Here is a 27,757-nt window from a genome sequence, read left to right on the forward strand (position 1 = left end):
TTACAGTAGCCAATCAAATTTGGGAGCCTCCCATTTTAAAAACGGATCCGTCGTAAAAACGGATGCAACGGATGGTAAAAACGGATGCAACGCTTACAGTATTTCGACGGAACCGTTTAGCGGATTTGCGACGGATCCATTGAAATGCTGTATGTAGGGTTGAGCGAAACGGGTCAGCCATTTTCAGAAGTCACCGACTTTTGGCAAAGTCGGGTTTCATGAAACCCGACCCGACCCGACCCCTGTGTGGGGTCGGCCAGGAGGTCGGCGATCTTCTGAATCTGGTATCGGAATTCCGATACCAAGTTCCGATATGTTTGCGATATCGGGAATCGGTATCGGAATCCATATTTAAGTGTAAAATAAAGAATAAAAATAAAAAATATTGATATACTCACCTCTCCGACGCAGCCCGATGTAACCGGCAGCTTCGGTACCTCAGAATGAGCGCTTGAAAGACCTTAGATGACGTCGCGGCCTGTGATTGGTCGCGTGGCGGTCACGAGGTGAGTATATCAATATTTTTTATTTTTATTCTTTATTTTACACTTAAATATGGATCCCAGGGCCTGAAGGAGAGTTTCCTTTCCTTCAGACCCTGGGAACCATAGTATCCCATTGCACTGCATTGGGTTTCGTGTTTCGGCCGACCCCGACCCCGATTTTTTTATAGGATCGGCCGATTTCACTCGACCCGACTTTTGAGAAAGTCAGGTTTCGTGAAACCCGACCCGATCCTATAAAAATAAAAGTCGCTCAACCCTAGCTGTATGCGTTGCATCCGTTTTTCACTATTTTTGACTCATCCGTTTTTTCCACAAAATGACGCATTTCGACATCTGCAGAAAAACGCTAGTGTGAAAGTAGCCTTACTATGTTACTATGCAGTATGTGCAGAGCCTTTATGAGTGTAGGAGTACCACAGCTACACTTTGTTCACAATACTTGAATGAGGTACTACAGTTGGTGCCTTCAAGGGTTTATGGATGACCCTGCTTGCAATTTTTTGTTATGGTTTCGGACTTAGTGCAAAGCCTTTATGAGTCTAGGAGTACCACTACATGACAATGTGAACAAAATGTGTATGAGGCCCTCCTTTATGTCTAATACAAGGTGTATCTGAGTCCCACTTCCATCTAATTTTTAGCAGTTCTTGCTTCCTTCATAAATTACAATGACATTTCCAATTTTGTAATAAAAAAAAATAGTACAAATTTATTAAAAATGTATATAAAAAAGCAATTTTAGTTTACGTACATTCTTTTTTTTCAATTTTGCCTTATATACAAGTGATTATACAGGAAAGAATGTTGCTTGACTTTTTTTTCCTGTAAACTCTAATTTCTCGTTGAATTTGAATGTTTCATTGTCAGTTGTTAAAGTGGAGTAAAAGTGTGACACCATTGTTCTCAGCAGCGATCTGGGAGTCAGAGATGCTTCCAGGGATCTTTCCCATGCTGTTCTCCTTCCATTCAGTACTTTTTCCATCCATTTCAACATTTTCATTGACACCCAGACCTTCTTGTAGGGTCTTCCAGAAAAAATGCTCTTATTTCTCATTGACTCCCATTATACTTGTTATTCGAAATGAGCATTCGAGCATTAGGAATTTCTCAGTTTCAGTAACGCATTTTAGTGCTCACTCATCCCTAGTCACTCCCTTATGCGACCCTCTTCTAGACCCAGCTTCAAAATGCAATATGTTGCAGTAGATCCCTTTAAGGGTTACACAGTTATGTAAATGATTTGAGCAAGTTATAGTTTCTGACATGAAAGCATTCCATAAATGAATGCTCACAAACCTTAACCCCTTCATGACTTTGGGATTTTCCATTTTTCTGTGTTCGTTTTTCGCTCCCCTCCTTCCCAGAGCCATAACTTTTTTATTTGTCCGTCAATATGGCCATGTGAGGGCTTATTTTTTGCGAAACAAGTTGTACTTTTGAATGCATCATTGGTTTTAGCATGTCGTGTACTAGAAAACGGGAAAAAAATTCCAAGTGCGGTGAAATTGCAAAAAAAGTGCAGTCCCACACTTGTTTTTTGTTTGGCTTTTTTGCTAGGTTCACTAAATGCTAAAACTGACCAGCCACTATGATTCTCCAGGTCAGTACGAGTTCATAGACACCTAACATGACTAGATTATTTTTTATCTAAGTGGTGAAAAAAAATTCCAAACTTTGCTAAAAAAAAAAATTAAAAAAAAAAAATTGCCCCATTTTCCGATACCTGTAGCGTCTCCATTTTTCATGATCTGGGGTCAGGTAAGGGCTTATTTTTTGTGTGCCGAGCTGGCGTTTTTAATTATACCATTTCGGTGCAGATACGTTCTTTTGATCACCTGTTATTGCATTTTAATGCAATGTCATGGTGAACAAAAAAACGTAATTCTGGCATTTCGAATTTTTTTCTCGCTACGCCGTTTAGCAATCAGGTTAATGCTTTTCTTTTATTGATAGATCGGGCGATTCTGAAAGCGGCGATACCAAATATGTGTAGGTTTGATTTTTTTTTTATTGATTTATTTTGAATGGGGCGAAAGGGGGGTGATTTAGACTTTTATATTTTTTTATTTTTTTCACTTTTTTTACTTTTTTTTTAAAAAAGCATTAATCTGATCGCTAAACAGCATAGCGAGAAAAAAATTTGAAACGCCAGAATTACGGTTTTTTGGTCGAAGCTGGCACAACTCGATCGCCTCTGCTAAATAGCAGCGATCATCAGATCGCTGCTATGCAGCAGAAATGCAGGTGTGCTATGAGCACCAACCACAGGGTGGCGCTCACAGCTACCGGCGATCAGTAACCATAGAGGTCTCAAGGACCTTTATGGTTACTCTGCAGAAGCATCGCTGACCCCCGATCATGTGACGGGGGTCGGCGATGCGCTCATTTCCGGCCGCCCGGCCGGAAGCGCCGGTTAAATGCCGCTGTCTGTGTTTGACAGCGGCATTTAACTAGTTAATAGCGGCGGGTAAATCGTGATTTCACCCGCCGCTATTGCGGGCACATGTCAGCTGTTCAAAACAGCTGACATGTCTTGGCTTTGAGGCGGGCTCACCGCCGGAGCCCTGCATCAATGCGCGGTATCTGACATCAGACGTACTATCCCGTCCGAGGTCAGAAAGGGGTTAATGAACTATATCAAGGTGGTTCTAGAACGCATTGATTCATGGTGTGTACATAATTTTCCGCACACTGCTTTTGCAATGTGGCCTCATTTTTGTTGAATAATGACACAGTGTAATCTGTTGTGTGTTTATGTACTTCTGAGGTTGTATTTACATAATTTTAAGACCTTAAAGAACAGATTTTTCTTTTATTAACCCCTTCGCGACATGCGCCGTACATGTACTGCGCATGTCGCATCCCCTGCTTTGATGTGCGCTCCGGCGGTGAGCGCACATCAAAGTCGCGACATGTCAGCTGTTTTGAACAGCTGACATGTGCGCGCAATAGCGGCGGGTGAAATCGCTATTCACCCGCCGCTATTAACCTGTTAAATGCCGCTGTCAAACTCAGACAGCGGCATTTAACTACCGCATCCGGCCGGGCGGCCGGATATGACGTCATCGCCGACCCCCGTCACATGATCGGGGGTCGGCGATGAGTCAGGAAGGTAACCATAGAGGTCCTTGAGACCTCTATGGTTACTGATCGCCGGTGGCTGTGAGCGCCCCCCTGTGGTCGGCGCTCACAGCACACCTGCATTTGAGCTACATAACAGCGATCTGATGATCGCTGTTATGTAGCAGAGCCGATCGGGCTGTGCCTGCTTCTAGCCTCCTATGGAGGCTATAGAAGCATGGCAAAAGTGGAAAAAAAAAGTTTTTAAAAATGTGAAAAAAATATTAAAAATATAAAAGTTTAAATCACCCCCCTTTCGCCCCATCCTAAATAAAACAATTAAAAAAAAACAAAACCTACACATATTTGGTATAGCCGCGTTCAGAATCGCCCGATCTATCAATTAAAAAAAAGCAAAAAAAAATCCGAAACGCCAGAATTACGTTTTTTTGGTCGCCGCGACATTGCGTTAAAATGCAATAACGGGCGATCAAAAGAACATATCTGCGCCAAAATGGTATCATTAAAAACGCCAGCTCAGCACGCAAAAAATAAGCCCTCACCCGACCCCAGATCACGAAAAATGGAGACGCTACGGGTATCGGAAAATGGCACTTTTTTTTTTTTTTTTTTAAGCAAAGTTTGGAATTTTTTTTCACCACTTGGATAAAAAATAACCTAGACATGTTAGGTGTCTATGAACTCGTAATGACCTAGAGAATCATAATGGCAGGTCAGTTTTAGCATTTAGTGAACCTAGCAAAATAGCCAAGCAAAAAACAAGTGTGGGATTGCACTTTTTTTGCAATTTCACCGCACTTGGAATTTTTTTCCCGTTTTCTAGTACACGACATGCTAAAACCAATGATGTCGTTCAAAAGTACAACTCGTCCCGCAAAAAATAAGCCCTCACATGGCCATATTGACAGAAAAATAAAAAAGTTATGGCTCTGGGAAGGAGGGGAGCGAAAAACGAAAACACAAAAACGAAAAAGGGCCGCGGCATGAAGGGGTTAAAACCTCTATACATAAAACCATACAATTTGAAGGTGTACTTAGTTTTTATCATGACTGCAAGTATAGCTAACCAGAAGCTGATTAGCCATGAGAGGGAAAGATCATACAGACTAGGAGCTGACCAGAGTTGAGTGAATATATTCGGAATTGGTCGCTGAATCTGAATTTGCCATATTCGTGCCATATAGGGTACCTATTAACCCCTTAAGCCCCAAGGGTGGTTTGCACGTTAATGACCGGGCCAATTTTTACAATTCTGACCACTGTCCTTTTATGAGGTTATAACTCTGGAACGCTTCAACGGATCTTGGCGATTCTGACAATGTTTTCTCGTGACATATTGTACTTCATGATAGTGGTAAAATTTATTCGATATAACTTGCGTGTATTTGTGAAAAAAATGGAAATTTGGCGAAAAGTTTGAAAATTTCGCAATTTTCCAACTTTGAATTATTATGCCCTTAAATCACAGAGATATGGCACACAAAATACTTAATAAGTAACATTTCCCACATGTCTACTTTATATCAGCACAATTTTAGAACCAACATTTTTTTTTGTTAGGGAGTTATAAGGGTTAAAAGTTGACCAGCAATTTCTCATTTTTACAACACCATTTTTTTTTAGGGACCACATCTCATTTAAAGTCATTTTGAGGGGTCCATATGATAGAAAATACCCAAGTGTGACACCATTCTAAAAACTGCACCCCTCAAGGTGCTCAAAACCACATTCAAGAAGTTTATTAACCCTTCAGGTGTTTCACAGGAATTTTTGGAATGTTTAAATAAAAATGAACATTTAACTTTTTTTCACACAAAATTTATTTCAGCTCCAACTTGTTTTATTTTACCAAGGGTAACAGGAGAAAATGGACCCCAAAAGTTGTTGTACAATTTGTCCTGAGTACATTTATACCCCATATGTGGGTGTAATCCATTGTTTGGGCGCATGGCAGAGCTCGGAAGGGAAGGAGCGTCATTTGACTTTTCAATGCAAAATTGACTGGAATTGAGATGGGACGCCATGTTGCGTTTGGAGAGCCCCTGATGTGCCTAAACATTGAAACCCCCCACAAATGACACCATTTTGGAAAGTATACCCCTTAAGGAACTTATCTAGATGTGTGGTGAGCACTTTGACCCAACAAGTGCTTCACAGAAGTTTATAATGCAGAGCCGTAAAAATAAAAAATCATATTTTTTCACAAAAATTATATTTTTGCCCCCATATTTTTATTTTCCCAAGGGTAAGAGAAGAAATTAGATGACAAAAGTTGTTGTGCAATTTGTCCTGAGTACGACAATACCCCATATGTGGGGGTAAACGACTGTTTGGGCGCATGGCAGAGCTCGGAAGGGAAGGAGCGCCATTTGACTTTTCAATGCAAAATTGACTGGAATTAAGATGGGACGCCATGTCGCGTTTGGAGAGCCCCTGATGTGCCTAAACATTAAACCCCCCCCGCAAGTGACACCATTTTGGAAAGTAGACCCCCTAAGGAACTTATCTAGATGTGTTTTGAGAGCTTTGATCACCCAAGTGTTTCACTACAGTTTATAACACAGAGCCGTGAAAATAAAAATTCCTTTAAAAGTTTTGTATTTTTCCCAAGGGTAACAGGATAAATTGGACCCCAATAGTTGTTGTCCAATTTGTCCTGAGTACGCTGATACCCCGTATGTGGGGAGGAACCACTGTTTGAGCACATGGCAGAGCTCGGAAGGGGAGGAGCGCCATTTGGAATGCAGACTTAGATGGATTGGTCTGCAGGCGTCACGTTGCATTTGTAGAGCCCCTGATGTACCCAAACAGTAGAAACCCCGCACAAGTGACCGCATATTGGAACCTAGACCTCCCAAGGAACTTATCTAGATGTGTTGTGAGAACTTTGAACCCACAAGTGTTTCACTACAGTTTACAGCGCAGAGCCGTAAAAATAAAAAATCTTTTTTTCCCACAAAAATGATTTTTAGCCCCCCAAATTTTTATTTTCTCAAGGATAACAAGAGAACTTGGACCCCAAACGTTGTTGTCCAATTTGTCCCGAGTACGCTGGTACCCCATATGTTGGGGTAAACCCCTGTTTGGGCGCACGGGAGAGCTCGGAAGGGAAGGAGCACTGTTTTACTTTTTCAACGCAGAATTGGCTGGAGTTGAGATCGGACGCCATGTCATGTTTGGAGAGCCCCTGATGTGCCTGAACACTGGAAACTCCCCAATTCTACCTGAAACCCTAATCCAAACACACCCCTAACCCTAATCCCAACGGTAACCCTAACCACACCCTTAACCCTGACACACCCCTAACTCTAATCACAACCCTAATCCCAACTGTAAATGTAATCCAAACCCTAACTCTAACTTTAGCCCCAACCCTAATCCTAACTTTAGCCCCAACCCTAACCCTAACTTTAGCCTCAACCCTAACCCTAATTTTAGCTCCAACCCTAGCCCCAACCCTAACCCTAGCCCTAACCCTAGCCTTAACCCTAGCTCTAACCCTAGCCCTAACCCTAACCCTAACCCTAACCCTAGCCCTAATCCTAATAGGAAAATGGAAATAAATACATTTTTTCAATTTTATTATTTTTCCCTAACTAAGGGGGTGATGAAGGGGGGTTTGATTTACTTTTATAGCGTTTTTTATATCGGATTTTTATGATTGGCAGCTGTCAGACACTAAACGATGCTTTTTTATAGCAAAAAAGTTTTTGCGTCTCCACATTTTGAGAGCTATAATTTTTCCATATTTTAGTCCACAGAGTCATATGAGGTCTTGTTTTTTGCGGGACGAGTTGCCTTTTTTATTGGTAACATTTTCGGACACGTGACAGTTTTTGATCACTTTTTATTCTGATTTTTGTGAGGCAGAATGACCAAAAACCAGCTTTTCATGAATTTCTTTTGGGGTAGGCGTTTATACCATTCCACGTTTGGTAAAATGGATAAAGCAGTTTTATTCGTCTGGTCAGTACGATTACAGCGATATCTCATTTATATCATTTTTTTATGTTTTGGCGCTTTTATACGATAAAAGCTATTTTATAGAAAAAATAATTATTTTGGCATCGCTTTATTCTGAGGACTATAACTTTTTTATTTTTTTGTTTATGATGCTGTATGGCAGCTTGTTTTTTGTGGGACAAGATGACGTTTTCAGCGGTACCATGGTTATTTATATCCGTCTTTTTGATCGCGTGTTATTCCACTTTTTGTTCGGCGGTATGAAAATAAAGCGTTCTTTTTTGGCTCGTTTTTTTTTTTTCTTACGGTGTTCACTGAAGGGGTTAACTAGTGGGACAGTTTTATAGGTTGGGTCGTTACGGACGCGGCGATACTAAATATGTGTACTTTTATTGTTTTTTTTTTATTTAGATAAAGAAATGTATTTATTGTAATAATTTTTTTTTTTCTTTATTTAGGAATTTTTATTTTATTTTTTTACACATCACGTTGCTCCGGGGGTCTCAGGGAAGCCCACAGGGAGCCCCCTCTCTGCGCGATGCTTCCTTATACCGCCGGAACACTGCGATCATGTTTGATCGCACTGTGCCGGGAGTTAATGTGCCGGGGGCGGTCCGTGACGGCTCCTGGCACATAGTGCCTGATGTCAGCTGTGATAATCAGCTGACACCCGGCCGCGATCGGCCGCGCTCCCCCCGTGAGCGCTGCCGATCGCTCTGGACGTACTATCCCGTCACTGGGAATTAAGTCCCAGGTCACCTTGACGGGATAGTACGTCCAATGGGATTAAGGGGTTAATGCTGAATTTAGGTTTGATGAACAGTTTCGAACATTTTCATTAATTTCTACTCCCATTGCCTCCAAAGACGTTTGACTGTGTTCGGCGAATATTGCAAAAACAATATTCGCTGTCGATCGTAATCGGAACCGAATTTTGAAAAATTTGCTTTACTCTACTCTTGACCACTTGATTTAATGCAGCAGTTCTGTAGTACCTTCATAAGTGGATTTATAGCATAGTAAATTATGAAGGATATGGCATCCATATGCATTATATTATACTAACGATGTATTTATGTTTTGCTATCTACCATTTATTTCATTAGATTATTATAGCATTAGATTATTGTATGTGTGGACATTTTTCGTATGTGTTATACCATGCTGCCCTCTGGTGGATGTTTCTCTGTGTGTTTTGTCTTTTAAATGTGTTTATTTATGAATTTTGGCATGGGCAAAGGAGATGTACTTGTGCCGTCCACTGCAGAAACTGGCTGTTATAAACAGCTAAACTCATGCTATGTGTGCTGGGACCAGACCTAGCTCCGATCTAAGCACTTAAGGGGAAACTGTCATGTCCAATAATGTTATCAACCTGCCAACATAGGATTAATCTGCAGGTTAATGGCATCATGACGGTGCCCGGCCACTGTACTGAAGGAGCCGCCGGCTTTTAGTCACGCAAGTGTCCATGGGCGGCTACAGTCATTGCTCACTATAAAGATATTATACAGTCACCATGTGACAAGTGGGCCTGTGTAACTACAAATGCCAGGGCTGAATTTTAGCCCCAGTCCGGCCCTGAGTCCCAGGAACCAAACAGGAGTGATGCTGTCAAGCATCAACTGCAACAAAGGCTCCACCTAGAGGCTGAAGCAGAAATTGGCCCTGATGTTACAGATGATCGACTACCCAAATGTGTCGTTCACATGATATCCTGTGTGGACAGCTTACTGTATTAGCTCTTTATGTATGTATGAAACATTTCTTTGCTTATATGACACGGGTCTACAAAAACAGAATTTTCAGGTGCTAAGTTTTTTGAATGGAATTAGAGTATTTTGAGGGAGCTGAATTAAAAAATATCATTATTTTTGCCGAATTCAGATAATTCATCAGTGAAAATAATGCATTACCCCAATGCAACTTGTGTGTGATAACAAATGCAATAGCGTTTGGTCTTTTTACTTGTTTAACCCCTTTCTGACATCGGACGTAATATTCCGTCCATGTGCCTGGGCCTAGGAGCGAAATACTACGTCATCGCGATCGTCCACGCACACGGGGGGTGCACAGGCGATCGCTGCCAGATGGCAGCTGATTCTGACAGTTGACACCTGGCACTTTAACCCCCAAAATGCTGCGATCAAACACGATTGCAGCATTCCGGAAGCCGGCAGCGTGACGCAGGGTCCCAATTGTTGCCATGGTCACCCGATGTCGTCATGATGACATCCAGGTCACCAGACCTAGAAAACTTGCTGATCATGCCCAGTGCATGATGAGCAAGTTTGTCTGTCAGTGCAGAGCTGACAGTTTCTATAGCATGAAGATGCTGCTTCATCTCCATGCTATAGACGTGAACAGCCTGCAAAAAATGATTGTCCCATGGTGGGACAAAGTGAAAGAGTTAGAAAAAAGTAAAAAATAATTTTTTAATAATTGGAAAAATATTTTTCAACAATCAAAAATAATGATAAAAATATCTAAATAAATATTTGAATGAAAAAAAAAAAACAATAAAAGTACATTTATGTGGTATTGCCATGTCAGCAACGACCTGAGCTATAAAACTGTCCCATTAGTTAATCCCTTTAGTGAACACCATAAAAAAACAAGGCAAAAAACAATGCTTTATCATCATAATAATAATCAAAATAAAAAAAGTTATAGCCCTCAGAATAAAGCGATGCAAAATAATTATTTTTTCTATAAAATAGTTTTTATTGTATACACCGTGTTTCAAATTATTATGCAAATTTTATTTAAGTGTCATAAAGATTTAATTGTTTTGTTTTTCAAATAAACTCGTGGATGGTATTGTGTCTCAGGGCTCAATGGATCACTGAAATCAATCTTAAACACATGTGATAATTAGTTTTCCAGGTGATTTTAATTAAAGGAAAACTACTTAAAAATGATGTTCCACATTATTAAGCAGGTCACAGTTTTCAAGTAACATGGGAAAGAAAAAGGATCTCTCTGCTGCTGAAAAGCATCAAATAGTGCAATGCCTTGGTCAAGGGATGAAAACATTAGATACTTCCCGAAAACTTAAGCGTGATTTGTGGCTGAATCTGAGCACAGACGTGTTTGTGCCGATAAAGGCATAATGAGGAAGGTTTCTGCCAGGCAAGTTCATCGGATTAAGAGAGCAGCTGCCAAAAAGCCATTACAAAGCAGCAAACAGATATTTGAAGCTGCTGGTGCCTCTGGAGTCCCTCGAACCTCAAGGTGTAGGTTCCTTCAAAGGCTTGCTGTGGTTCATAAACCTACTATTCACCCACCACTAAATAGTGCTTGCAAGCAGAAACGGTTGCAGTGGGTCCACACATACATAAAGACTAATTTTCAAACAGTCTTGTTTACTGATGAGTGTCGAGCAACCCTGGATGGTCCAGATGGATGGAGTAGCGGATGGTTGGTGGATGGCCACCAAGGCTGCGATGTCAGCAAGGAGGTGGAGGAGTCATGTTTTGGGCCGGAATCATGGGGAAACAGCTGGTAGGGCCCTTTAAGGTTACTAAAGGTGTGAAAATGACCTCTGCAAAGTATATAGCGTTTCTCACTGACAACTTTCTTAGATGGTATAAAAAGCAGAAACATGTCTCCAGGAGCAAAATCATCTTCATGCTGACAATGCCCCATCTCATGCTGCAAAGAATACCTCTGAGTCATTGGTTGCTATGGGCATAAAAGGAGATAAACTCATGGTGTGGCCACCATCTTCCCCTGACCTCAACCCTATAGAGAACCTTTGGAGTATCATCAAGCAAAAGATCTATGAGGGTGGGAGGCAGTTCACATCAAAACAGCAGCTCTGGGAGGCTATTCTGACTTCATGCAAAGAAATACAAGAAGAAACTCTCCAAAAACTCACAAGTTCAATGGATGCAAGAATTGTGAAGGTGATATCAAAGGAGGGGTCCTATGTTAACATGTAACTTTGTTCAGTGAATGTTACCTCCTAATGCTGCAAATTTAACAAATGAGCATTTTCAGTTCTTTAACCCCTTCATGACCTTGGGATTTTCAGTTTTTTCGTGTTTGTTTTTCGCTCCCCTCCTTCCCAGAGCCATAACTTTTTATTTTTCCGTCAATATGGCCATGTGAGGGCTTATTTTTTGTGGAACGAGTTGTACTTTTGAACAACATCATTGGTTTTAGCATGTCGTGTACTAGAAAATGGGAAAAAAATTCCAAGTGCGGTGAAATTGCAAAAAAAAGTGCAATCCCATGCGTGGTTTTTGTTTGGCTTTTTTGCTAGGTTCACTAAATGCTAAAAGTGACCTGCCATTATGATTCTCCAGGTCAGTACGAGTTCATAGACACCTAACATGTCTAGGTTATTTTTTTCTAAGTGTTGAAAAAAATTCCAAACTTTGCTAAAAAAAAAAACTGCACCATTTTCCGATACCCGTAGCGTCTCCATTTTTTGTGATCTGGGGTCGGGTGAGGGCTTATTTTTTGCGCGCCGAGCTGATGTTTTTAGTGATACCATTTTGGTGCAGATACGTTCTTTTGATCGCCCATTATTGCATTTTAATACAATGTCGCGGCGACCAAAAAAACGTAATTCGGGCTTTTCGAATTTTTTTCTCACTAGGCCGTTTAGCGATCAGGTTAATCCTCTTTTTATTGAAAGATCGGGCGATTCTGAACATGGTGATACCAAATATGTGTATATTTGATTTTATTTTTATTGTTTTATTTTGAATGGGGCGAAAGGGGGGTGATTTAAACTTTTATATTTTTTTTATTTATTTCATATTTTTTTAAACTTTATTTTTTATTTTTTTAAAACTCTTGCCATGCTTCAATAGCCTCCATTGGAAGCTAGAAGCTGGCATAGCCTGATCGGCTCTGCTACATACTGTAGCAGCGATCATCAGATCGCTCCTATGTAGCTGAATTACAGGCTTGCTATGAACGCCGACCACAGGGTGGTGCTCACAGTAAGCCGGCATCAGCAAACATAGAGGTCTCAACGAGACCTCTGGTTACTATGCTGAGGCATCGCTGACCGATCATGTGACGGGGTCGGCGATGCATGCATTTCCGGCCGGATGGCCGGAAGCGGTAGTTAAATGCCGCTGTCAGCATTTGACAGCAGCAGGGCTGGCGTTTGGCACAGGCAGACCAGGCAGACGCCTGGGGCCCCCACCTAGAAAGGGGGCCCCCTACCTCTGCAGCCCTTGTATGAAGTGCCCAGAGGGTGTACAGCAGTGGCGTCTCTCCCAAACCCCCCTGGAGACCCCCTCAGTGCTGTGATTTACTCATGTGGCCCCGGAGCTCTGTGCTGATTGCTGTAGGATCAGGTTTCACAGTCACATACAGCAGCCATCAGCATTGGCTCTGACCACAGTCACTGCTTGTAATCTGACAGGGCGACCTCCTGTCACTACTGTCTGGATGACACAAGACAGGAATATTGTCTGCTGAATTAAGGCATTTATTATATAGAAATAAATGAATTGCCACGTGAAATAATAAGGGTAAACCATACACATATAGTACAGGTGTGCATAGGAATCAGCGTTTTTGGTGCATTTTTTTGCAGCCAAATCCTTCTCTTGGTAGTAAAAACACTGCTTTCAAAGCCCCCATTTTTTAGGGTATGTGCAGAGGATCCGGAAATGGCAACCCTTTGGATGCAGCGGACATGTGGTGCATCCAAAGTGTTGCATGTTTTGAACACAGGTGATTCCGCGTGTGTTCATTGATCTGTGCGGAATCCCTGCGTCCTATACATTGCAGGGGTGAGATTTCTCTTGTGGAGACTCGCATCTGCGCCAGATAAATTGGCATGCTGGGTTGGACGCTGCACAAGTATACAGCAGCCGACCCGCAATGTTTACTTACTGTAGACACATACCCTTAGGCTATGTGCACACGTTTCGGTTTTACCGCGGAACCGCAGCGATTTTGACACTGCGGGTCCGCAGCAGTTTCCATTGCGTTTACAGTTACATGTAAACCTATGGAAACCGCAATCCGATGTGCACATGCTGCGGGAAAAACCACGCAGAAACGCAGCGGTTTACATTCCGCAGCATGTCACTTCTTTTGTGCAGAATTGCGGCGATTCTGCACACATAGGAAAGCATTGATCAGCTTACTTCATGCATGGGGCTATGCCCATGATGCGGGAAGTAAGCGGATCATGTGCAGATGGTACCCGGGGTGGAGGAGAGGAGACTCTCCTCCAGGCCCTGGGAACCATATTTGTGTAAAAAAAAGAATAAAAATAAGAAATAATGATGTACTCATCTCTCAGCACTGCACGCGGCCGTCCGGTCTCAGAGTTGCTGTGCAAGCAGGGCCTGCGATGTTGTCGCGGTCACATGACCGTGACGTCACGAAGGTCCTTCTCGCACAGCATCTTTAGAGCCGGACCGCCGCGTGCAGCGCCGAGGAGATTGGGATGTCAGAGGGTGAGTATAACCATTTTTTTTATAATTTTTAACATTACTATTGATGCTGCATATTGCTGCATATGCAGCATCAATAGTAGGAGTAAATCCGCAGCGGAAACCGCAAGACAAACCGCGCTAAATCCGCAGGGATAACCGCAGCGGTTTTGCCCTGCAGATTTATCAAATCCGCTGCGGGTTCTCTACGTGTGCACATAGCCTTAGGGCTTTTGCTGTTTGTTTTTTACAGTATGCATTTTGTCTACAGTACATGTTTAATAAAGTTAGTGCTATTCACAAAAAACGCAGCGAAAAACAACGTTGCAACATTTTCAGCACTTTTTAAACTTTTTCATTGCTTTCTACGGGTGAAAAAAATCGCTAAAAGAAGTGACACGCTGCAGATTTAAAAAAGGCTGCAGTTGTGAAATTTAGTCAGGGGAAAATAAAAGGGTGTGCAGGAGATTTCTGAAAATCTCAGTTTTTGCTTGTGCTGTAAAATGCTGTAAACTTCTTATTCTGCTTTTCAAAGTGCCAGCAAAACATAGGAGATTTCTGAAATCTCCTGCAGGCGCTTGTTTGTTTTCTGACTGGATTTCAGAACTGTAGCGCTTTTTAAATCCCCTTAGATTTACCTGCAGATTTACCGCAGATTTATCGTGGAATTACTGCGGTTTTTGTGCGGTTTTTAACAACGTTTTTACACCTGTGGATTCCTATTATGGAGCAGGTGTAAAACGCTGAGGAATCTGCACAAAGAATTGAGATGCTGCAGAAAATACAACGCTGCGGAATCTGCGCGGTATTTTACGCAGCATGTGTACTGCAGATTTTGTTTTCCATACGTTTACATGGTACTGTACAACGCATGGAAAACTGCTGCAGATCCACAGCAAAATCAGCAACGTGTTCACATAGCCTGAAAAACACGTCACCACTTCTGTATTTCTCACCCTCCTAGTTTTGGCTTACATATGCTGATTTGAAATACTGACCAAACGTCCTCACTCACAGATGTTTTGAACGCAACATTTTTACTGCTAATAGAAAAGAAGAAGAAAGAAAGAAAAAAAATGCTGCATGTGAACATAGTCTTAGTCTTAAACGTTATGTCTATCTGTGGTGTTACATAGGACTGCAGGTGACATCTACTACATTATCTGTTCTCAGAGAGTTAGCACTGTTTTATCTGAAGAGTTAGGCTGCCTTCACACTAGCAGTATTTGGTCAGTATTTTCAGTCAGTGGTGCGTATGTTTCTATTACACTTTTCCTCTAATTGTTCAACTCCTGGTTTTGGCTTACAAATACTGATGTAAAATACTGACCAAATACTGCTAGTGTGACGGTAGCCTTAAAAAAAAAATTAACAGGGGGTTGGGGGCCCCCAATCTTTTCTGATCCTAGCAACTCCCCTGTGTACAGCTAATAGTGGCAGACCCGTTGTTATGACCCCAATGGCAGAGGGTCTCAGAAATATTTACTAAGTCTGCAAACACAAAAACCAGCTCATAGGGCAGTGGTAACTGGGCTGACCATATATCTAATCCTAGCACCACAAATAACAGCAGCCGGGGAACGTGCCTACGTTGATTCTAGACGTCTCGCGCCAGCCGGAGAACTAACTAACCCTAGAAGGGAAAAGAAAGACCTTTCTTGCCTCCAGAGAAAAGACCCCAAAAGTTGGATACAAGCCCCCAACAAATAATAACGGTGAGGTAAGAGGAAAAGACAAACGTAAGAATGAGCTAGGTATTTAGCAAAGAGAGGCCCACTAGCTAATAGCAGAATATAGTAAGATAACTTATATGGTCAGCAAAAACCCTATCAAAAATATCCACGCTGGAAATTCAAGAACCCCCGAACCGTCTAACGGCCCGGGGGGAGAACACCAGCCCCCTAGAGCTTCCAGCAAGGTCAGGAATCACATTTAGTACAAGCTGGACAAAAATGAGAGCAAGCAAATAACCCAAAAAACAAAGAAGCAGGACTTAGCTTAATTTAGCACGAACCGGGACCAGCAGATAGGAGCAAACAGAAAGGATCTGATTACAACGATGCCAGGCACTGGACTAAGGATCCAGGAAGTTTATATAGCAACACCCCTGGACTAACGGCCCAGGTGGGTGCAAACTGAGGGAAGAAACTCCCAGAGTAATATCACTAGTAACCACAAGAGGGAGCCAAAAAGTCTAATTCACAACAGTACCCCCCCCTTAAGGAGGGGTCACCGAACCCTCACCAAGACCACCAGGGCGATCAGGATGAGCAGCGTGAAAGGCACGAACTAAATCGGCCGCATGCACGTCAGAGGCAACCACCCAGGAATTATCCTCCTGACCATAGCCCTTCCACTTGACCAGATACTGAAGTCTCCATCTGGAGAGACGAGAATCCAAGATCTTCTCCACCACGTACTCCAACTCGCCCTCAACCAACACCGGAGCAGGAGGCTCAGCAGAAGGAACCACAGGCACAACGTAGCGTCGCAACAAGGACCTATGGAACACGTTGTGAATGGCAAACGACACCGGAAGATCCAAGCGAAAGGACACTGGATTAAGGATTTCCAATATCTTGTAAGGACCGATGAAGCGAGGCTTAAATTTAGGAGAGGAGACCTTCATAGGAACAAATCGAGAAGACAGCCACACCAAATCCCCAACACGAAGTCGGGGACCATCACCGCGGCGGCGGTTGGCAAAACGCTGAGCCTTCTCCTGTGACAATTTTAAGTTGTCCACCACATGATTCCAGATCTGCTGCAACCTATCCACCACAGAATCTACCCCAGGACAGTCAGAAGGCTCCACATGTCCCGAGGAAAAACGAGGATGGAAACCAGAGTTGCAGAAAAATGGCGAAACCAAAGTAGCGGAACTAGCCCGATTATTAAGGGCAAACTCAGCCAACGGCAAGAAGGTCACCCAATCATCCTGATCTGCCAAAACAAAACACCTCAAATAAGCCTCCAGAGTCTGATTAGTTCGCTCCGTTTGTCCATTAGTCTGAGGATGAAAGGCAGACGAGAACGACAAATCAATGCCCATCCTAGCACAAAAGGATCGCCAGAACCTGGAAACAAACTGGGATCCTCTGTCAGACACAATATTCTCAGGAATGCCGTGTAAGCGAACCACATTCTGAAAGAACACAGGAACCAGATCGGAAGAGGAAGGCAGCTTAGGCAAAGGCACCAAATGGACCATTTTCGAAAAGCGATCACATACCACCCAGATGACAGACATACCCTGAGACACCGGGAGATCAGAAATGAAATCCATGGAAATGTGTGTCCAAGGCCTCTTCGGGACAGGCAAGGGCAAGAGCAACCCGCTGGCACGAGAACAGCAAGGCTTAGCTCGAGCACAAGTCCCACAGGACTGCACAAATGACCGCACATCCCGTGACAAGGAAGGCCACCAAAAGGACCTAGCCACCAGATCTCTGGTGCCAAAAATTCCCGGATGACCTGCCAACACCGAGGAATGAACCTCGGAAATGACTCTGCTGGTCCACTTATCAGGAACAAACAGTCTGTCAGGTGGACAAGAGTCAGGTCTACCAGCCTGAAATCTCTGCAACACGCGTCGCAAATCAGGAGAAATGGCTGACAAAATAACTCCCTCTTTAAGAATACCAACTGGTTCTGCGACTCCAGGAGAGTCAGGCACAAAGCTCCTTGAAAGAGCATCAGCCTTCACATTCTTTGAACCTGGTAAATACGAGACCACAAAGTCAAAACGGGAGAAAAACAATCACCAGCGGGCCTGTCTAGGATTCAGGCGTTTAGCAGACTCGAGATACATCAAATTTTTGTGATCAGTCAAGACCACCACACGATGCTTAGCACCCTTGAGCCAATGACGCCACTTCTCAAATGCCCACTTCATGGCCAGCAACTCCCGATTGCCAACATCATAATTCCGCTCAGCAGGCGAAAACTTCCTAGAGAAGAAAGCACATGGTCTCATTACCGAGCAACCAGGGCCTCTCTGTGACAAAATGGCCCCTGCCCCAATCTCAGAAGCATCCACTTCGACCTGAAAGGGAAGTGAGACATCAGGCTGGCACAAAACAGGCGCCGAAGTAAACCGGCGTTTCAACTCCTGGAACGCCTCCACGGCTGCAGGAGCCCAGTTAGCAACATCAGAACCTTTCTTGGTCATATCCGTCAAAGGTTTAACAACGCTAGAAAAATTAGCGATAAAACGACGGTAGAAGTTAGCAAAACCCAAGAACTTCTGAAGACTCTTAACTGACGTGGGTTGAGTCCACTCATGAATAGCTCGGACCTTGACTGGGTCCATCTCCACAGCAGAAGGGGAAAAAATAAACCCCAAAAAGGGAACCTTCTGTACTCCAAAGAGACACTTTGAGCCCTTAACAAACAAAGCATTCTCACGCAAAACCTGAAACACCATCCTGACCTGCTCCACATGTGAGTCCCAATCTTCAGAGAAAACCAGAATATCATCCAGATAAACAATCATAAATTTATCCAGATACTTCCGGAAAATATCATGCATAAAGGACTGAAACACTGAGGGAGCATTAGAGAGCCCAAAAGGCATCACCAAGTACTCAAAATGACCTTCGGGCGTATTAAATGCAGTCTTCCATTCATCTCCTTGCTTAATGCGCACAAGGTTGTACGCACCACGAAGATCTATCTTGGTGAACCACTTGGCACCTTTAATCCGGGCAAACAAGTCCGACAACAGAGGCAAAGGATACTGAAATTTAACAGTGATTTTATTCAGAAGCCGATAGTCAATACAAGGTCTCAAAGATCCGTCCTTCTTGGCCACAAAAAAGAATCCCGCACCAAGAGGGGAAGAGGATGGACGGATATGCCCCTTCTCCAGAGACTCCTTGATATACGAACGCATTGCGGCATGCTCAGGTACAGACAGATTAAATAATCTTCCCTTAGGAAATTTACTACCTGGAATCAAATCTATGGCGCAGTCACAGTCCCTATGAGGAGGCAGAGCACCGGATCTGGACTCACTGAACACATCCTGATAATCAGACAAATACTCAGGAACTTCCGAAGGAGTAGAGGAAGCAATAGACACCGGCGGGTAATCAGCATGAATTCCCTGACAGCCCCAACTTGACACAGACATTGCCTTCCAATCCAAGACTGGATTGTGGGTCTGTAACCATGGCAGCCCCAAAACGACCAAATCATGCATTTTATGCAGAACAAGAAAACAAATCACCTCCCGATGTTCAGGAGTCATGCACATGGTTACCTGCGTCCAAAACTGCGGTTTATTTTCCGCCAATGGCGTAGCATCAATACCTCTAAGAGGAATAGGATTTACCAACGGTTCAAGAACAAAACCACAGCGCTTGGCAAATGACAGATCCATAAGACTCAGGGCAGCACCTGAATCCACAAACGCCATAACAGGGTAAGAAGACAAAGAGCAAATTAAAGTCACAGACAAAATAAATTTAGGTTGCAAATTACCAATGGCGACAGGACTAACAACCCTTGTTAGGCGTTTAGAGCATGCTGATATAACATGTGTAGAATCACCACAGTAAAAACACAACCCATTCTGACGTCTATGATTTTTCCGCTCATTTCTAGTCTGAATTCTATCACATTGCATTAAATCAGGTGTTTGTTCAGACAACACCACCAGAGGATTAGCGGTTTTGCGCTCCCGCAAACGCCGGTCAATTTGAATAGCCAGCGCCATGGAATCATTCAGACTTGTAGGAATGGGGAAACCCACCATCACATTCTTAATGGCTTCAGAAAGGCCATTTCTGAAATTTGCGGCCAGAGCACACTCATTCCACTGAGTAAGCACGGACCATTTCCGAAATTTTTGGCAATACACTTCAGCTTCATCCTGGCCCTGAGAAATAGCCAGCAAGGCTTTTTCTGCCTGAACTTCAAGATTGGGTTCCTCGTAAAGCAATCCGAGCGCCAGAAAAAACGCATCAATATTTGCCAATGCCGGATCTCCTGGCGCTAGCGAGAAAGCCCAATCCTGAGGGTCGCCCCGTAAAAAAGAAATAACGATTTTAACTTGCTGAGCTGAATCTCCAGATGAACGGGGTCTCAGAGAAAGAAACAATTTACAATTATTCTTGAAATTCCTAAACCTAAATCGGTCTCCAGAAAACAGTTCAGGAATAGGTATTTTAGGTTCAGACATAGGACTACTGGTAACAAAATCTTGTATGCCCTGCACACGAGCAGCAAGCTGGTCTACACTTGTAATCAAGGTCTGGACATTCATGTCTGTAGCAAGCACAAGCCACTCAAAGGTAAAGGGGAGGAAGAGAGGAAAAAAAAAAAAAAACAACTCAGAATTTCCTTTCTTATTATCCCACTTCTGCAATGCATAAACATTCAATGTTGGCCTGGCATACTGTTATGACCCCAATGGCAGAGGGTCTCAGAAATATTTACTAAGTCTGCAAACACAAAAACCAGCTCATAGGGCAGTGGTAACTGGGCTGACCATATATCTAATCCTAGCACCACAAATAACAGCAGCCGGGGAACGTGCCTACGTTGATTCTAGACGTCTCGCGCCAGCCGGAGAACTAACTAACCCTAGAAGGGAAAAGAAAGACCTTTCTTGCCTCCAGAGAAAAGACCCCAAAAGTTGGATACAAGCCCCCAACAAATAATAACGGTGAGGTAAGAGGAAAAGACAAACGTAAGAATGAGCTAGGTATTTAGCAAAGAGAGGCCCACTAGCTAATAGCAGAATATAGTAAGATAACTTATATGGTCAGCAAAAACCCTATCAAAAATATCCACGCTGGAAATTCAAGAACCCCCGAACTGTCTAACGGCCCGGGGGGAGAACACCAGCCCCCTAGAGCTTCCAGCAAGGTCAGGAATCACATTTAGTACAAGCTGGACAAAAATGAGAGCAAGCAAATAACCCAAAAAACAAAGAAGCAGGACTTAGCTTAATTTAGCACGAACCGGGACCAGCAGATAGGAGCAAACAGAAAGGATCTGATTACAACGATGCCAGGCACTGGACTAAGGATCCAGGAAGTTTATATAGCAACACCCCTGGACTAACGGCCCAGGTGGGTGCAAACTGAGGGAAGAAACTCCCAGAGTAATATCACTAGTAACCACAAGAGGGAGCCAAAAAGTCTAATTCACAACACCCGTTGGCCGATATAAGGCCCCAAAATATGGGGGCCACAGTGCAATGTTAACATTTGGGGCCCCCACTATAAATTTTTGCCTAGGGCCCCACTTTGTCTAAAACCGGCCCTGGACTAGTTAATAGGTGGGTGGATTCGACTCGCCGCTATTGCGGGCACATATCAGCTGTTCAAAACAGCTGACATGTCCCGGCTTTGATGTGGGCTCACCGCCGGAGCCCACAGCAAAGCAGGGGATCTGACCTCGGACGTACTGTCCCGTCCAAGGTCAGAAAGGGGTTAAAACATCAAATGTTTAGAAATTCTACTGAACCTAATCATTTTGAACAGTGCATTTTGAGTTTTTATTCATTTTGGAAATTAAACTGTTATCATTGGGAGGTTTCTTCAATAAAATTCGATGTATCCTCTAACGGGTGATGAAATTTATTAGACTGACTGTCATTTGCACTGACCATTTAGGAAAATCCGAGAAAAATATCATTTGCATAATAATTTGGAACATGGTGTAAAAGCTTCAAAACATAAAAAAGAGATGAATGAGGTATCGCTGTAATCGTACTGACCCCAAGAATGGATACACATGAATACCACTCATGGATCGGTATAAATGCCCACCTCCCCCCCCCAAAAAAAAAAAAAAAAATTCAGGAATTGCTGTTTTTTGTTCATTATGCCTCCCAAAAATCAGAATAGAAAGCGATCAAAAAATGTCATGTGCCCGAAAATGGTACCAATAAAAACGTCAACTCGTTCCGCAATAAAAATGCCCTCACCTAACTCTGTGGGCCAAATATTGAAAAATTATAGCTTTAAAAATGTGGTGATGCAAAAACTATTTTTTGCAATAAAAAGCGTATTTTAGTGTGTGACAGCAGCCAAACATAAAAACACCCCTCTTTCACACATCCTGAAATTTCCGGAACCAGAGATGTCAGTGTCCATGTGTGTAATACTTGCTGCATATGTGAGGTATCCGTATGCTGTATCAGTACCACGCGGACGGGCACCAGGGAGGAAGTAAGGCCGCCATCAGGGCATTACTGCGGGCGCATGGGGCCCAGTGGGCAGAGGGGGCCCACATCGGGCCCCATCACATCTGCTTACTGGGCCCCTACCGGCGCTGCGGCAGTGTAACTCTATTGACGTGCGGACCCGCACGTCAATAGTTAACAGCCGCCAGCCAATCGGAGACTGGCAGCTGACGTCAGCCACAGAGCGCACGTCTCCGGCGTCTGACATCATTGTCAGTTGCTGGTGAGTGCACGCTTCAGCTGCGTGGAGGGAGCTTCGCCGCTGGAGCGCGTCCCGGTAAGAAGAACTTGTTTTTTGGTTTTTTTTAGAGCGGCGATCTGGGGGGCCCGGGGCAGAATTCTGGACACAGTGGGGGCAGAATTCTGGAGACAGTGGGGGCAGAATGCTGGAGACAGTGGGGGCAGAATACTGGAGACAGTGGGGCAGAATGCTGGAGACAGTGGGGCAGAATGCTGGAGACACTGAGGGCAGAATTCTGGAGACACTGGGGGCAGAATGCTGGAGACACTGGGGGCAGAATGCTGGAGATACCCCAGGGCAGAATGGAGATACGGACATGATTGGAGACACGGGGCAGAATGAAAGACATGGGGGCATGTTTGGAGACACTGGGGGCAGGATTGGAGATAGATCGTGCAGGATCATGGGGCAGGTGGATACGATGGAGACAGATGGGTCAGGATGGGGAGATCATATGGGGCAGAATGGATACTCATGAGGGCAGGAATGCGAGAACATATGGCTGAAGCCAGGAATGAGATACACGGGGCCAGGATGGGGAATATTATTACCATTGGGGCTAATTAAGGGATATTATTACTGCAGTAATGTATTTATTTTATTTTTTGAGTATACTGTTTTAAATGGGGGGTGGTCTTGTTACTGTGCAGAGCGACACTATGTCGCTTTTTTTCTTCATGTGGTGTAGTGTAGAAGTTGGAAAAAATTAAGTAATGTGTTCTGCAAACGGAGCTCTAGATAACTGCGTTATTTCCTGCACAGACGAGCCCTGGCTGGAAGAAGTGATGGCGGTCTGTGCTGAATGAAAGATGAAAAACAAAGATGAAGGACTTCACCTAGAGACGACACTGGTGAGTCAGTGTGTTACCTGTACACTGATGCTATACACTGTACACTATATACAGAGCTCCTGTGTATAATGTCACCAGTGATCACTGTATTACCTGTACACGAACACTGCATACTAAGTACAGATCTCCTGTGTATAATGGCACTTATGGTGATAGTATTGTGGGTTTTTTTAAATTACTGATCAGTATTGTAGTATTCAGTCACTATGTGGTGGTAATATGGTGTCTGGACATGGTGTAGCGGTATTTGTTCCTTGTATGTGATATTATTGGTCATTTTAAAAATTGAAAAATAAATAAAAATATACCTAAATTGTATTGCGTATTTTAACAAATGTATTTAATAGGCTACAGCAGAGTGGGGCTCGGCTAAAAGTGTCGACCGTATTATGGTGGCGGCTTAAAAAATCTTTTGGCCAAAACAAAAGCTGCTGGCTATATATGTCATCTGGTGATGGGAAATGTTAATGTGTGATAGGTGAGAAGTGTAGTTTTACCAAGAGAGAACGGTGGGACTGTGGACAGTTCGAGGGGTGGAGGCAGGCCTGGGGTGGAGCCTGGGCGGAGTCTCAAGGGGGACCCGAAAATTTTGCCAGTATGGGGCCCCTAAATTTCTAGTGGCAGCCCTGGGAGGAAGCATTACATTACATTACTGTTACCCGGCACTGGGTGCAGAACATGGCTCTCATCATTCTCCCCTGCTCCACCGACGATCGGCGCGAGCAGGGGAGAATAATGAGAGTTATATTTAAGTGATAAAAGAACAGCAGGCAGTGGCTATTGACCCCTACACATCTAGATAAGTTCCTTTGAGGGTCTAGTTTCCAATATGGGGTCCCTTGTGGGGGGTTTCTACTGTTTACTTACATCAGGGGCTCTGCAAATGCAACGTGACACCTGCAGACCAATCCATCTAAGTCTGCATTCCAAATGGCGCTCCTTCCCTTCCAAGCTCTGCCATGCGCCCAAACAGTGGTTTACCCCCACATATGGGGTATCAGCGTACTCACGACAAATTGTACAACAACTTTTGGGGTCCAATTTCTTCTCTTACCCTTGGGAAAATAAACAATTGGGGGCGAAAAGATCATTTTTGTGAAAAAATATGATTTTTTTTTACGGCTCTGCATTATAAACTTCTGTGAAGCACTTGGTGGGTCAAAGTTCTCACCACACATCTTGATAAGTTCCTTGGGGGGTCTACTTTCCAAAAAGATATGCCCCCTTTTTGAGGAAGCCAGTCAGGCGAAACGGCGCTGTCGGGGTCGCTGTGGAACACTACTCACTTGGAGCCACATCTATGTAAGTTTACAAATTCTAGCAAAATTACTGTGTGTAGTTTACTTGATATGCACGATGCACTTTACTTAGGCTGAGCACGCCACTAAGGGTTATAGACTATATTCATGGCTGTTTGTAGGATCATAGGAGCGTATGTTCCATGACAATTAGATATATTGAATATATTATTTAGCTAGGTTTGGCTATAGGTCATTGAATATCATTGTGCTGCCTTCTTATATTGTGACACAGTTTGGATTATTGTTGCTATATTAACATTATTGGTATATTACCTTATTCTGATGTTGTTCCCAGCTGCTTTTTATTAAGAGGATTCTCCTGTTGAATATTATTGTTTTTTAATTATTTTTCTATTAAAAAGATGTTTTTATTGAATTCATATTTTTTGCCTATGCTTCTTTTTCCCTAGTATTTTACATATGGGGATTTTGGTCTAAATATGTCTATTTTGAGGTGTGCGCAACTGTTGTGAATTCTGTTTGTGGGCTCCCTCTGGTGGCTACTGGTGGTACGGGCTGACTTCTGTCTCCTATTTCCAGTGCACCTGTTCCCATCAGGAAATGGGAGTTTCCTATATAGTCTGGCTTCTCAGTCATTCTAGTGCCGGCTATCAATGTTACCAGAGTCCCTCTGTTGCTTGCTACGTGCTCCTAGGTCTGCGGATTCAGCTAAGTTGGATCATTTGTATTTTTGTATGTTTTTGTCCAGCGTTCATTTATGTGAATCTTGTTGCTGGAAGCTCTAGTGAACTGAAATGACCACTCCAGTGTCATGAGTTGACATCGGAGTTTAAAGTCATTTCAGGATGGTGTTTTGTAGGGTTTTGAGTTGACCGCGAAGTCCTCTTTTGTATTTTCTGCTATTTAGTTAGTGGGCCTCTCTTTGCTGAACCTGTATTCATACTACGTATGTGTTTTCCTCTCCACTAACCGTCATTATATGTTGGGGGCTACTATCATCCTTTTGGGGTTTCCCTGGAGGCAAGCCAGGTCTGTGTTTTCCTCTATTAGGGGTAGCTAGATCTCCGGCTGGTGCGAGACATCTAGGGATAAAACGCAGGTATGTTCCCCGGCTATTGTTAGTTGTGCGTTAGGTTCAGCATCGCGGTCAGCTTAGATTCCATCTTCCTAGAGCTAGTCCTGATTTTGACTATGTCCCTGCCATTGGGAATCATGACACGCAACACTGTTTTTGGACTTGTGATAAAACTTTCCAAAATGGTGTCACTTCTGGGGGGTTTCAAAGTTTAGGCACATCAGGGGCTCACCAAACGCAACATGGCATCCCATCTCAATTCCAGTCAATTTTGCATTGAAAAATCAAATGGCGCTACTTCCCTTCCGAGCTCTGCCATGCGCCCAAACAGTGGTTTACCCCCACATATGGGGTATCGCCGTACTCAGGAAAAATTGTACATCAACTTTTGGGGGTCCATTTTCTCCTGTTACCCTTGGTAAAAATTAAACAAATTGGAGCTGAAGTAAATTTTTTGTGAAAAAAAGTTAAATGTTCATTTTTATTTAAACATTCCAAAAATTCCTGTGAAACACCTGAAGGGTTAATAAACTTCTTGAATATGGTTTTGAGCACCTTGAGGGGTGCAGTTTTTAGAATGGTGTCACACTTGGTTAGTTTCTATAATATAAACCCCTCAAAATGACTTCAAATGAGATGTGGTCCCTAAAAAAATGGTGTTGTAAAAATGAGAAATTGCTGGTCAAATTTTAACCCTTATAACTCCCTAACAAAAAAAAATTTTGGTTCCAAAATTGTGCTGATGTAAAGTAGACATTTGGGAAATGTTACTTATTACCGTATTTTTCGGACTACAAGATGCACTTTTTCCCCTTCAAAAAAGGGGGGAAATAGGGGGTGCATCTAATAGTCGTAATGCAGGCTTACCGCAGCGGCAGAGGTGCGGCGGCAGAGGTTCGGGGATGAGGAGGCGCAGTGAGCGAGGTCCCTTTCACCGGTGAGGTGATGCAGCAGCCCGGCAAGCAGCAGAGCCGGGTGAATCCTGCTGTTATCGGTGGCGGCGGCCATCTTCCTGAGGCCGCACATGCGCAGATGGAGTGCTCTGCTTCCCGGGGTTTCAGGAAAATGGCCGTGGGAGGCCGGGCGTGCGCAGATGGAGATCGCGGTGGCCATTTTCCTGAAGCCGAGTTCGCAGATATAGATCTTGGCTTCAGGAAAATGGCCACCGCGATCTCCATCTGCGCACGCGCGGCCTCCCGTGGCCATTTTCCTGAAGCCCCGGGAAGCAGAGCACTTCATCTGCGCATGCACGGCCTCAGGAAGATGGCTGCCACCACCGATAATTAACAACAGGATTCACCCGGCTCTGCTGCTTACCGAGCTGCTGCATCACCTCACCGGTGAAAGGGACCCCTCTCACGCCATACCTCTCACTGCGCCTCCTCATCGCCGCACCTCTGCCGGTAACCACTGCTGCAACCCTCCCATGGACAACAGGCCGTGGCGTTGCCCACCTAAGCAGGAAGGGACCCTGCTCAGGTGCACGCCGTACCGCATCACCCCACCTCTGCCGACACCATGCCTCCTGTGACCCTGCTCTGCCACCACCAGCCCTCAGGTAAGATTCTGTAAATTCGAACAATAAGACAGACCCCCATCTTATAAAAAAATCTTTTTTTTCTGCAATTTTCACCCCAAATTTGGGTTGCGTCTTATGGTCCGGTGCGTCTTATAGTCCGAAAAATACGGTAAGTATTTTGTGTGACATATCTCTGTGATTTAATTGCATAAAAATTCAAAGTTGGAAAATTGCTAAATTTTCTAAATTTTCGCCAAATTTCCATTTTTTCCCACAAATAAACGCAGGTAATATCAAAGAAATTTTACCAATATCATGAAGTACAATATGTCACGAGAATACAATGACAGAATCACTGGGATCCGTTGAAGTGTTCCAGAGTTATAACCTCATAAAGGGACAGTGGTCAGAATTGTAAAAATGGCCTGGTTATTAACGTGCAAACCACCCTTGGGGGTAAAGGGGTTAAGGAACATTTCCTGTAGTCTTTGTTCTGTGAACAAAATATAGATTCAATGAACGATAAAATGTCAAAAGTTTGTCACGCACATTACATACATACTGCTAAAATAATGGTCATAAATTTGTGAGAGGCTATAAAAGAATAACACACTATCATGTTATTTAATTTGTCGTTCCTAATTATATCTAA

Source organism: Ranitomeya variabilis, chromosome 2 (genome assembly GCF_051348905.1).
Source record: "Ranitomeya variabilis isolate aRanVar5 chromosome 2, aRanVar5.hap1, whole genome shotgun sequence".
In the NCBI taxonomy this organism is placed as follows: Eukaryota; Metazoa; Chordata; class Amphibia; order Anura; family Dendrobatidae; genus Ranitomeya; species Ranitomeya variabilis.